This window comes from Tachypleus tridentatus, chromosome 7 (assembly GCF_004210375.1).
Source record: "Tachypleus tridentatus isolate NWPU-2018 chromosome 7, ASM421037v1, whole genome shotgun sequence".
Lineage (NCBI taxonomy): Eukaryota > Metazoa > Arthropoda > Merostomata > Xiphosura > Limulidae > Tachypleus > Tachypleus tridentatus.
This window is the reverse complement of record NC_134831.1, coordinates 106,472,885-106,486,932: the sequence shown is the minus strand read 5'-3', so window position 1 is coordinate 106,486,932 and position 14,048 is coordinate 106,472,885. Positions and strand designations below refer to the sequence as shown.

The 14,048-nt window shown below is 36.6% G+C and overlaps 1 protein-coding gene across 10 annotated transcripts in view; it reads right to left on the bottom strand.

The window, feature by feature from the left end:
• The window catches only part of LOC143256333 (cell adhesion molecule DSCAM-like), a 288,884-nt gene that overhangs the window by 100,446 nt on the left and 174,390 nt on the right, over positions 1 to 14,048 (bottom strand). The gene's annotated exons all lie outside the window — the stretch shown is intronic.

The following is a 14,048-nucleotide window of genomic DNA, read 5'->3' as shown; positions in this document are numbered from 1 at the left end:
AATTTCAGGGTAAAGAGAGTAATAACTGGTTTGTTTGTTTTCAAATTCGCTCAACCTACATACGAGGATCATTCACATCTACGCTAAAGGCTGTCCCTACTCTTTAGCAAAGTGTAAGACTTAAAGGGAAGGCAGCTAGTCATTACCACTCACCGTCAACTTTTGCGCTACTCTAACTAACAAGTAGTGGAATTGACCGTCATATTATTGTGCTAACACGGTTGAAAAGACGAGCATGTTTGGTGAGACGGAGATTCGAACCCGTAAACCATCTAGTGCCTAACATCCTGGCAATGCCGGGCCGGAGTAATGAATTTCATTGTGGTCGTGTTGACCACAGTTGCAATCAAAAGAACTCGAGAACCATGTGGTTTGTCAGTAATGAACAGAGTGATTTGAAAACAGAGATTAAAATAGACAACAATAATGGTTACATTTTCTAGCAAGATCAGTTGATTTAGTAAATTATTTTAGTAACTGATTTGTACACTCGTTTTGTAGGTGAAACGTATTCATAATGACCTCTGAGCTGTTGAACAGCTATAATTTATTCAGAAAGTTTGGACAGCATTTGTTTAAAATTTGTTACTAGGTCTTTATTTACTATTACATACATTTAATTGCCTTTAAAATAAGATAAAAAAAATCCGTTTTATATGAATGTTTACTGTTTTGTTACTGAACTGGTCCGATAATTATAATTTCAACTTGTGATACACTGTACATTGACACTTAAAAAAATCTTTCATATGTTTAAAATTAGTACTTTTAAGTTACCTTTGACAGTTATTTCCTTGCCATCTTGCTTTGTTCGTTTCAAGACATCTAACCCATGGACGTGAAACCACCAAATGACCCCATTGACCCTGTCAAGAACGGTATGATAGGAGTGAGTCGCTCTTCCTCGTTAGAAGTGGTGTCGTCTGTCGGTAAAGAGTCTGAACTAACTAATTTGATTTAATATATTCTTGATATATATATATATATATGTTAAATATTTGACGACAATTCCAGAGGTGAATAATATTAGATACTTCTCAACTTTATACTAAATACTTTTAATCTGAGATTTAACTGTACACAGTTGGACTAACAAATGTGTGTCTTAATGATTATGAATTACAAATAATCGTAAATAATATTAAAGGTAAATCAGTAGCATCGTAACAGGAGGACTACAACATCTTGGTTACTTAGTACTATAAAAAATGATACAGGAAATACTGGGTCAGTAGTATTCAAAACTTGTTAATAAACATACACAAAACATTTAAACAGTTACACTGTTAGAGACTGACAAACTATTAAAATGTGTCATAACTCGTCTTCACAGCAAAGTCAGCATGATCACAACATAAATATTTTAGTAGTAAATATACTGGTAGTAACTGAGCTTTGTAGAGATGATCTGAAGTGTATTTTTAAAAATGATGTGATGAAATAATGACTGGTACTCACATAGCTTTGTAGAGATGATCTGAAGTGGGTTTTAAAGGAGGATGTTATGAAATAATGGCTGATACTCAGCCTTTTGCAGATGATCCGAAGTGGTTTTTTAGAGGAGGATGTTATGAAGTAATGGCTGGTACTCAGCTTTGCAGAAATGGTCTGAAGTGGTTTTAGAGGAGGATGTTATGAAGTAATGGCTGGCACTCAGCTTTGCAGAAATGGTCTGAAGTGGTTTTTAGAGGAGGATGTTATGAAGTAATGGCTTGGTACTCAGCTTTGCAGAGATGGTCTGAAGTGGGTTTCAAAGGAGAATGTTATGAAGTAATGGTTGCAGCTTTGCAGAGATGGTCTGAAGTGGGTTTTAAAGGAGTATGTTATGAAGTAATGGCTGGTACCCAGCCTTGCAGAAATGGTTTGAAGTGGGTTTTAGAGGGAAGATGTTATGAAGTAATGGCTGGTACTCAGCTTTGCAGAAATGGTCTGAAGTGGTTTTAGAGGAGGATGTTATGAAGTAATGGCTGGTACTCAGCTTTGCAGAAATGGTCTGAAGTGGGTTTTAGAGGAGGATGTTATGAAGTAATGGCTGGTACTCAGCTTTGCAGAAATGGTCTGAAGCTGGGTTTTAGAGGAGGATGTTATGAAGTAATGGCTGGTACTCAGCTTTGCAGAGATGGTCTGAAGTGGGTTTCTAAAGGAGGATATTATTGAGTAAATATTACTCATTTATGCAGTTTTGAAACAGTTTCATACTTAACACTTTGAGTGTAAAGACGTTAGATGTAGATGGTGAAGTCAACATGGCTACTGTAATGTCTCAATTTGGCTACTGTAATGTCTCTGCACACTTTAATGGCCATGTGGACGATCAGTACTAAAACTAACGTCTGGATCACCTGGCTAATGTATGATGGATCAGCTGTTTTCAAATAGGATACTGATTTACTATTTAAAAGGTACACAAATTACACACAGTATAAACTTCTGAAACAGGTATTTGTTAGGTAATAGATTTATTTTTGAACAATGTTTCATCTGCAACAGTAACAAAATTTAAGGTATAAGCATATTTAGATTACAAATACATCCAATCAATAAAGGGTCAGCAATGAAGGTTATTTGAAATGTCAGATCATAATCTGGTTAAAATAACAAGAACCAATGTTAGATCATAATCTGATTAAAATAACAAGAACCAATATTCCTACTTGTTGGAATATTTCTGTGAATCAGGAAGTCCTTATCAGTGTACTGATAACCAGAGTCACCAATACAATTACACTTCACTCAATTACTTCAGAACAATTAAAATTAGAAGAGAACCCATAAATAGAGCAGTCCTATTGTTTCAGATAAAAATCTAATTAAACCTTTTAACTGATGCCTAGGCATTTAAAAGTCAGTGCTTTGTATCCCAAATTATCTTTTATACACAAAAAAATAGTTTGAAACTAAGTTGAATTCTAAACCAACACAAAAAAATAACATTTTCTTAACCTGGTTTTTAAATAAAATTGTTAAAGCATCATATTTTTTCTCCATTGATAGAAGATTTAAGACAAACTTTATAACCCAAATCAAGTTAATTTGTCGTGTTTATTATTTTAACGTTTTCATAACTGTGAAAGTATTAGAAGAATACCTGTTATTTTACCTCAAGCCAACTCTGGGGTGTTCTTACATGATTCATTCTGGTAACAGAGTTGTGAGAACAAACTACATATTTTCATTCACATTTATTTCTGGGTTCCTTAACTATAGGATTAATTACTGTGAATCTGGGTGAATATTCTACGTCTTTACTCACATTTGTTTGTTTGTTTGTTTTAATTTCGCGCAAAGTTACTGAGGGCTATCTGCGCTAGCCGTCCCTAATTTAGCAGTGTAAGACAAGAGGGAAAGCAGCTAGTCATCACCACCCACCGCCAACTCTTGGGCTACTCTTTTACCAACGAATAGTGGGATTGACCGTCACATTATAACGCCCCCACGGCTGAGAGGACGAGCATGTTTGGTGCGACCGGGATTCGAACCCACGACCCTCGGATTACGAGTCGAACGCCTTAACACACTTGACCATATCCTACTACATTTATTTCGAGTTTTATTCACCAATAATTTTGGTCATTGTGAAACTCACCAATATTTAATGAGCTTTCCTTCCTAGTAGATTCTTTCACATCTGAAGTCTCGAGCCTCCCGCTAGTACAGCGGTAAGTCTACGGATTTACAACGCTAAAATCGGGGGTTCGATTCCATTCGGTGGGCTCAGCAGATAGCCCGATGTGGCTTTGCTATAAGAAAACACACACTGAAGTCTCGAATAGATGGATCTGGATTTTTTGCAGTAAATATCCACACACGTCCATACTTGATGCCGCAATAAAATCAATAAACCCTGAAAGATTATACAGATATACCACTGATTAATACAAGAAACTACAGACACATCTAACCCTTTTGTACAAAAGTTAGACAAGATATAAGAGCTGCCCTTTTATACAATAGCCAATCTATACAAACATTTATTTATGTACTTTAAAAAAAATTAGAAAAATGAGCTAACCAGAAATGTAGTGACATGCAGAATACATGTCAGGGCAAGGCTTAAACGTAATGAGTACGTTTCAAGTATCGGAAGGATACATGTCAGGGCAAGGCTTAAACGTAATGAGTACGTTTCAAGTATCGGAAGGATACATGTCAGGGCAAGAATTAAAAGTAATTAGTACGTTTCAAGTATCGGAAGGCAAGATTTGTTTGTGTGGGGAAGATCTGGAGGACACTATATGGATTATGGATTGTATCTGGTAAAAATAGGGTAAGACTCTATAACAAGCAAAACAGATTTGCTTTTATTTTCATTCAACTGGTCTTATAAAACACTTTTAAAATATAAAATTAAATAGTTGATTATTCGGTATTACCATGTAATAGCATATCTCAATCATTCGATGCCATTTATTTTAAAGCTGAGTGTTTTCAGTCATAACTTGTTTTCCGGTAGGACAGAGGTAAAATCTGAATTTACAGTGCTAAGATATGGGGTTTTATTCCATGATAAGGACACAGTAAAGTAGTGTGATGTGGATTTACTCTAAAGTAAACCCTAGTATGGAGTCGGGCGTGTCTTTTAGTATTTGAGGGCATTTTTTATGAATAAAAAACAACATTTTTAGGATATAATAAAAACAGGATTTTTAGAAAACAGGATTTGAACCCCACAGTCCCCATGCACACATCAATGAGTGAATTGTTTAATCGAACTTAAGCAAGGACTTATTGGTTTTGTGTGAGTATGCTACGTTAGCTTTATGTTTATTAAAAGCACTGAATTTATTTAGTTAAACCAAGCTAAAGCAAGTTATTTATATTATGACCTTACCGCTTCTTACAGCCCTGAATGTAGACAGGATTGCAGAAATACATTTCACTTTTAAAAACCGCAAAGAGTACGTTTTGTCAACTTTCACTGACGTCACGACTATCGTCTTGAGGCTCACCCACATAGCCTGGAAGTGTATCATGTTTTATATATATATAGATGTGCGAAAGATTTCCAGGTAGGACGAGGAAACAGAGCGGAAGAGAAGGTTTGTAAAGCAATTAATATACTCAGACAAAAAAATGGGTCTGATTAAATAAGTGTTTCCGAAGTAAAAAAAGTTTTAAGTGTGTGTTGGTGTGTTTTTTCTGAGAGCAAAGCCACATCGGGGTATCTGCTCAGCCCACCAAGGGAATCGAGCCCTGATTTTAGCGTTGTAAATCCGGAGACACACCGCTGTACTAGTGGGGGCGTAAAAAAGTTAAGAGTTGTACATATAGTCGCATACCTACTGAAGCAGGCCTGGCATGGCCACTTGGTTAAGGCACTCGACCTCGTAATCTAAGGGTTGCAGGTTCTGAACTCCCCGTCACACCAAACATGCTCGCCTTTTCAGCCGTGGAGGAGTTATAATGTGATGATTAATTCCACTATTCGTTTGTAAAAGAGTATCCCAAGAGTTGGTGGTGGGTGGTAATGGCTTGTTGCCTCTCTTAGCTTTTCATTTCTAAATTATGGACGGCTAGCGCACATAACTCCTCGTATAGCTTTGAACGAAATTGAAAATAAACAAACCTTAACATTTATGCACAAGTTGGTTGTTTTCTTGCACATTTTGAATTATTTGGAATAAAAGTTGGTTTTATGTGATACAAGTTCTGGATTACTTTATAGCTTAAATTACTTACTTATAACTAACAAGTTTCATGTTACGTAGTGGCTTACATACACAGCTTGACTAGTTAGAGTTATGCTACATACAAATATGTGGTTTAAGTTTCTTAAACCACTTAGAATAAGTTAGTTTCGTGTTACATAGACATTAATTACTTATTCTAAATACTCAACTTGTGTAAATAAGTCAGATTTATGTTACGTTAGAATTCTTGCCTAACTTAGATAGCTTGAATTACTTAGAATAAGTTAGTTTCAAACTATGTACACATTTATCGCTTACAATTTGAATAAGTTAAGAGTAAGTTTGTTTCATTTTAAGTGTATTACCTATTTGGGATTCTGCTACGGTTGTAGTATTCCTATCACATAATGGTGAGAAGGGCAATCCCATATCCTGTTCTCTGTCTCCCTGTCATAAATAAGGACGTAAACAAATAAAAAACATAAAATAAACGTTATTATATTTTCCTTTGATAATTTTTTATTGTTTACTTCTTGTTTGACGTATTCAACGATTAAACTACATCAATTTTTACTTTTATATTCTTTTGTCAAAAGAAATTTTAATAGCTATATACATTTGAATATTTCCTTCCAAACCATTTTATTTTCGGATTTTAGTTTTAGGTTTTCTTGAGTTCTACAAACTCGGCTTACAATCATATCGATATTACGTTGAGGCGTAGGCCAGGCTTAGAATCGTGGAGGCCTTGTTTTGTGGGGAAGGTCAGGCTTAGAATCATACAGACTTAAGGTGTTTAATATATATACGAGTATCATGTTATATATGTACGTATGTATGTATGTAGAATAAACTAGGCTTGAGTCACGTAGATATTAATTTTAAATGGATACCAGCCTGGAATCATGTATATCGCAATGAAGAGGTAAGCCAGACTTAAAAATATGTAAATATTACGATGAGGCCTATGCCAAGCTAAATCATAGATATTATTCTGAAGTGTAGATCAGGCTTAGAATCATTCAGATATTATATTGAGGTACAGGGTAGATCTGGAATCATAGAAATATTAAGGAATAGATTTTAGTTAATCACTTCTTAAATATATCTCTAACCAACAGAATACAATAAGTGTTTTTGCACAGCTCGTAATTTCTGAAATTACTAACTTGTCGAAATAACTCTTCGACAAGAACTTCTGTCCAAGAATGGTGCAATTCCCAAGCTTTACATGGATGGCTAATATCACAACAGTAAAGAATTAGCGAAATGGCTTGTCAATACTGTAATGAAAAAGGCTGTACTGTGATAATTGTGTCTTAAATAATCAGGAAAAACTGTACAAAAACTATTCTGTGTTATTATCCTGCGACTAGTGAGCTAAAATATTATTTTATCGCTCAATGATGTGGAACTTTATTTTCACTATTATTATAGTTAATTCTTAATCATGATGACTGACTACAATTATGAGCTAGTTTATAAAATTTAAAAGAGTAATTTTTTTTTCATGTTAAATACTTGTTCAAGCACTAGGATTTAAAAGCACTCAATTTGATTTATACAACTAATTTTCATAATAGTTGATAAATTAGAAGGATTAATATAAATTATTGTTAACAAGTCACTGAATCTAACAATATTAAACATTTACATAATAATGAATTAGCTAAGATTACAAAACCACACTTTATGATTACAGACAAGATTATAAAATCATTGTACATAAATATCAGAAAATTACTAGAAAATCGTTTTAACGATAGTTAATAAGCGAAGCAAAACTATAAATATCAGGCCCGGCATGGCCAAGCGTGTTAAGGCGTGCGATTCGTAATCTGAGGGTCGCGGATCTCGCATCCACGTCGCGCCAAACATGCTCACCCTTTCAGCCGTGGGGCGTTATAATGTGACGGTCAATCCCACTATTCGTCAGTAAAAGAGTAGCCCAAGAGTTGGTGGTGGGTGGTGATGTCTAGCTGCCTTCCCTCTAGTCTTACACTGCTAAATTAGGGACGGCTAGCGCAGATAGCCCCGAGTAGCTTTGTGCGAAATTCAAAAAACAAACAAACAATACAAATATCATTCTCACAAGATTCTTTACCATCATTACTGTGTGGAGGCAATTTCTAATACTGAATACACGCAAGGTAATGCATTTAATTAAAACCAGCACGTTTTAACGCCTGTTGTAGCTATACATGCCATGGCCTTACTGCTTCCTACAGCCCTGAATGTAGACAGGATTGCAGAAATAATTACATTTCACTTTTAAAACTGTAAAGAGTACGTTCTGTCAAGTTTCACTGACGTCACGACTATCGCCTTGAAGCTCACCCACATAGCCTGGAAGTGTATGGTATTTTATATATATAGGTGTGCCAGAGATTTCCGGGTAGGACGAGGAAATAGGGCGGAAAAGAAGGTATGTAAAGCAATTAATATACTTGTTTGTTTGTTTGTTTTTGAATTTCGCACAAAGCTACTGAGGGCTATCTGTGCTAGCCGTCCCTAATTTAGCAGTGTAAGACTAGAGGGAAGGCAGCTAGTCATCACCACCCACCGCCAACTCTTGGGCTACTTTTACCAACGAAAAGTGGATTGACCGTCACATTATAACGCCCCACGGCTGGGAGGGCGAGCATGTTTATGCGACTCTGGCGCGAACCCGCGACCTCAGATTACGAAGCGCACGCCTTAACGCGCTAGGCCATGCCGGGCCCTAATTAATATACTCAGACAAAAAATGGGCACGATTACATAAGTGTTTCCAAAGTAAAAGTTAAGTGTGTTGGTGTGTTTTTCTGAGAGCAAAGCCACATCGGGGTATCTGCTCAGCCAACCGAGGGAAATCGAACCCCTGATTTTAGTGTTGTAAATCCGGAGACATACCGCTGTACTAGTGGGGGCGTAAAAGTTAAGAGTTGTACATATAGTCGCATACCTACTGAAGCAGGCCCGGCATGGCCACTTGGTTAAGGCACTGACCTGTAATCTAAGGGTTGCAGAAGTTATAATGTGACGGTCAATCCCACTATTCGTTGGTAAAAGAGTAGCCCAAGAGTTGGCGGTGGGTGGTGATGACTAGCTGCCTTCCCTCTAGTCTTACACTGCTAAATTAGGGACGGCTAGCGTAGATAACTCTCGTGTAGCTTTACGCGAAATTCAAAAACAGAAAAGTGGTTTCTCTGAATAAAGAGTAATTGAGCCTCATACATTTGTTTCACTATAATTATAGTTACAACCTCGTTTGTTTAACGTAACAGAATAATACAACTGTCCTTAGTTGAAACAAGTTAAATTGTATATCTCTTGCTTTTTCAGCAATTCTTAATTTTCTCATACCATTTGGGCCACTATTTGCTCACCCACACGCAATAGCGTGGATTGCCAGGGTGAACGTACACCACTGGTTATATGTCTTTCAGAGAAGTATTAAAACACAGACAAAAATTATTCCTTCTCTTAAATACAAAATATATATCTTCAATACTTGTATAAATTTCTTAAGAGAACAATGAGGTATCTAAAAAATAATTAACAGTTATGTTCCAAAATAGAGTCAAAATAAAACACTAATGTTAGATTTAAATTCATAGATATGTAAAACCTAGATAATAAGGTAATCACAGAAACCATTATAGTCATGGATGTTATCATAACGAAACCATCTGTTAGAATGTATGATTAAGTAAGTAACGTTAAGAGGTAAGTTGAAAGATATATAAATAAGTAAAAATATAATTCGTTTTGTTAAAATACATATATATTAACAAGAAATGCAGTTATATGCACTAGATAATAATGTTTAACGTTCGCGACATAGTTTTCTCAGTGCTATCAATACACTTCATGCACAAAATTCATTTCTGTTTTGTTAAGCCTCTTTCTTTCATATTATAACGGCCGTTAATATAAAAAAAAAAAAACAAATGTGTTAAACTGTGAAAATCCTAATATTATTTTCTTTAGTGTTTGTGTGTATATATATATGTTTATTTTTCCCTTGCTTATTTAGTTTTTATTTTTCCTTCTTTATAAATTTAAACTGTATTATGAAATTGTCCAAACTTTACATGGCCCAGTAGACTTTCATTGTTTTAAGCTGTTGAAAGTGAAATGACAAGCTCAGTGGCAAGCACCAGCTCGACACATAAAGCCTCGAAACCCCTGGTGATAAAATTTGCAATTAGAATTAATATTAGTGTAAGAATACGTCAACATACATAAATAAATGAAAAATCTTTTTTTCTTGCTAGGAAAACCATTTAAATTAGTGAAATACATAAAATGAAGTGATAGAGCATATCGTATCTAAATGTAATCAGATAGGTACTTTTTAAAATGACATTTTGACTTATAAATTAAAAAAGAAAATCTCAGTAACACGATTTCAAAACAAATAACTCAAAATAGATTAATAAAGAAAAAAATTTGAACTTTAGCATAGTCCAGGTAAGGTGACTGTGCACGAAAACAAGGTTTTTTTATATTAGTCTAGGTAAGGTGACTGTGCACGGAAACAAGTTTTCTTTATATTAGTCTAGGTAAGGTGACTGTGCACGGAAAAAAGTTTTCTTTATATTAGTCTAGGTAAGGTGACTGTGCACGGAAACAAGTTTTCTTTATATTAGTCTAGGTAAGGTGACTGTGCACGGAAACAAGTTTTCTTTATATTAGTCTAGGTAAGGTGACTGTGCACCGAAACAAGTCTTCTTTATGTTAGTCTAGGTAAGGTGACTGTGCACCGAAACAAGTCTTCTTTATATTAGTCTAGGTAAGGTGACTGTGCACGGAAACAAGTTTTCTTTATATTAGTCTAGGTAAGGTGACCGTGCACCGAAACAAGTCTTCTTTATGTTAGTCTAGGTAAGTTGACTGTGCACGGAAACAAGTCTTCTGTTAGTCTAGGTAAGGTGACTGTGCACGGAAACAAGTCTTATGTTAGTCTAAGTAAGGTGACTGTGCACCGAAACAAGTCTTCTTTATGTTAGTCTAGGTAAGGTGACTGTGCACCGAAACAAGTCTTCTTTATGTTAGTCTAGGTAAGGTAACTGTGCACCGAAACAAGTCTTCTTTATGTTAGTCTAGGTAAGGTGACTGTGCACCGAAACAAGTCTTCTTTATGTTAGTCTAGGTAAGGTGACTGTGCACCGAAACAAGTCTTCTTTATGTTAGTCTAGGTAAGGTGACTGTGCACCGAAACAAGTCTTCTTTATGTTAGTCTAGGTAAGGTGACTGTCCACCGAAACAAGTCTTCTTTATGTTAGTCTAGGTAAGGTGACTGTGCACCGAAACAAGTCTTCTTTATGTTAGTTTAGATAAGGTGACTGTGCACCGAAACAAGTCTTCTTTATGTTACTCTAGGTAAGGTGACTGTGCACTGAAACAAGTCTTCTTTATGTTACTCTAGGTAAGGTGACTGTGCACCTAAACAAGTCTTCTTTATGTTAGTCTAGGTGAGGTGACTGTGCACCGAAACAAGTCTTCTTTATGTTAGTCTAGGTAAGGTGACTGTGCACCGAAACAAGTCTTCTTTATGTTAGTCCAGGTAAGGTGACTGCACACGAAACAAGTCTTCTTTATGTTAGTTCAGGTAAGGTGACTGTGCACCGAAACAAGTCTTCTTTATGTTATCTAGGTAAGGTGACTGTGCACTGAAACAAGTCTTCTTTATGTTAGTCTAGGTAAGGTGACTGTGCACCGAAACAAGTCTTTTTATAGTTATTAGTGCACAGTCACCTGCAACTGACAAGTCTTTATGTTAGATTAGGTAAGGTGACTGTGCACTGAAACAAGTCTTCTTTATGTTACTCTAGGTAAGGTGACTGTGCACCGAAACAAGTCTTCTTTATGTTATTCTAGGTAAGGTGACTGTGCACCGAAACAAGTCTTCTTTATGTTACTCTAGGTAAGGTGAGTGTGCACCAAAACAAGTCTTCTTTATGTTAGTCTAGGTAAGGTGACTGTGCACGGAAACAAGTCTTCTTTATGTTAGTCTAGGTAAGGTGACTGTGCACCGAAACAAGTCTTCTTTATGTTAGTCTAGGTAAGGTGACTGTGCACCGAAACAAGTCTTCTTTATGTTAGTCTAGGTAAGGTGACTATGCACTGAAACAAGTCTTCTTTATGTTAGTTTAGGTAAGATGACTGTGAACCGAAACAAGTCTTCTTTATGTTAGTCTAGGTAAGGTGACTGTGCACCGAAACAAGTCTTCTTTATGTTAGTCTAGGTAAGGTGACTGTGCACCGAAACAAGTCTTCTTTATGTTAGTCTAGGTAAGGTGACTGTGCACTGAAACAAGTCTTCTTTATGTTAGTCTAGGTAAGGTGACTGTGCACCGAAACAAGTCTTCTTTATGTTAGTCTAGATAAGGTGACTGTGCACCGAAACAAGTCTTCTTTATGTTACTCTAGGTAAGGTGATTGTGCACTGAAACAAGTCTTTTATGTTAGTCTAGGTAAGGTGACTGTGCACTGAAACAAGTCTTTATGTTAGTCTAGGTAAGGTGACTGTGCACGGAAACAAGTCTTTTTATGTTAGTCTAGGTAAGGTGACTGTGCACGGAAACAAGTCTTATGTTAGTCTAAGTAAGGTGACTGTGCACCGAAACAAGTCTTCTTTATGTTAGTCTAGGTAAGGTGACTGTGCACCGAAACAAGTCTTCTTTATGTTAGTCTAGGTAAGGTGACTGTGCACCGAAACAAGTCTTCTTTATATTAGTCTAGATAAGGTGACTGTGCACCGAAACAAGTCTTCTTTATGTTAGTCTAGGTGAGGTGACTGTGCACCGAAACAAGTCTTCTTTATGTTAGTCTAGGTAAGGTGACTGTGCACCGAAACAAGTCTTCTTTATGTTACTCTAGGTAAGGTGACTGTGCACTGAAACAAGTCTTCTTTATGTTACTCTAGGTAAGGTGACTGTGCACGGAAACAAGTCTTCTTTATGTTAGTCTAGGTAAGGTGACTGTGCACCGAAACAAGTCTTCTTTATGTTAGTCTAGGTAAGGTGACTGTGCACGGAAACAAGTCTTTATGTTAGTCTAGGTAAGGTGACTGTGCACCGAAACAAGTCTTTATGTTAGTCTAGGTAAGGACTGTGCACCGAAACAAGTCTTCTTTATGTTACCTAGGTAAGGTGACTGTGCACCGAAACAAGTCTTCTTTATGTTAGTCTTAGGTAAGGTAACTGTGCACCGAAACAAGTCTTCTTTATGTTAGTCTAGGTAAGGTGACTGTGCACCGAAACAAGTCTTCTTTATGTTAGTCTAGGTAAGGTGACTGTGCACCGAAACAAGTCTTTATGTTAGTCTAGGTAAGGTGACTGTGCACCGAAACAAGTCTTCTTTATGTTAGTCTAGGTAAGGTGACTGTCCACCGAAACAAGTCTTCTTTATGTTAGTCTAGATAAGGTGACTGTGCACCGAAACAAGTCTTCTTTATGTTAGTTTAGGTAAGGTGACTGTGCACCGAAACAAGTCTTCTTTATGTTACTCTAGGTAAGGTGACTGTGCACTGAAACAAGTCTTCTTTATGTTAGTCTAGGTAAGGTGACTGTGCACCGAAACAAGTCTTCTTTATGTTAGTCTAGGTAAGGTGACTGTGCACCGAAACAAGTCTTCTTTATGTTAGTCTAGGTAAGGTGACTGTGCACCGAAACAAGTCTTCTTTATGTTAGTCTAGGTAAGATGACTGTGCACCGAAACAAGTTTTCTTTATGTTAGTCCAGGTAAGGTGACTGTGCACGGAAACAAGTCTTCTTTATGTTAGTCTAGGTAAGGTGACTGTGCACCGAAACAACTCTTCTTTATGTTAGTCTGGGTAAGGTGACTGTGCACCGAAACAAGTCTTTATGTTAGTCTAGGTAAGGTGACTGTGCACCGAAACAAGTCTTCTTTATGTTACTCTAGGTAAGGTGACTGTGCACCGAAACAAGTCTTCTTTATGTTAGTCTAGGTAAGGTGACTGTGCACGGAAACAAGTCTTCTTTATGTTAGTCTAGGTAAGGTGACTGTGCACCGAAACAAGTCTTCTTTATGTTAGTCTAGGTAAGGTGACTGTGCACCAAAACAAGTCTTCTTTATGTTAGTCTAGGTAAGGTGACTGTGCACCGAAACAAGTCTTCTTTATGTTAGTCTAGGTAAGGTGACTGCACTGAAACAAGTCTTCTTTATGTTAGTTTAGGTAAGATGATTGTGAACCGAAAAAAGTCTTCTTTATGATAGTCTAGGTAAGGTGACTGTGCACCGAAACAAGTCTTCTTTATGTTAGTCTAGGTAAGGTGACTGTGCACCGAAACAAGTCTTCTTTATGTTAGTCTAGGTAAGGTGACTGTGCACCGAAACAAGTCTTCTTTATGTTAGTCTAGGTAAGGTGACTATGCACCGAAACAAGTCTTCTTTATGTTAGTCTGGATA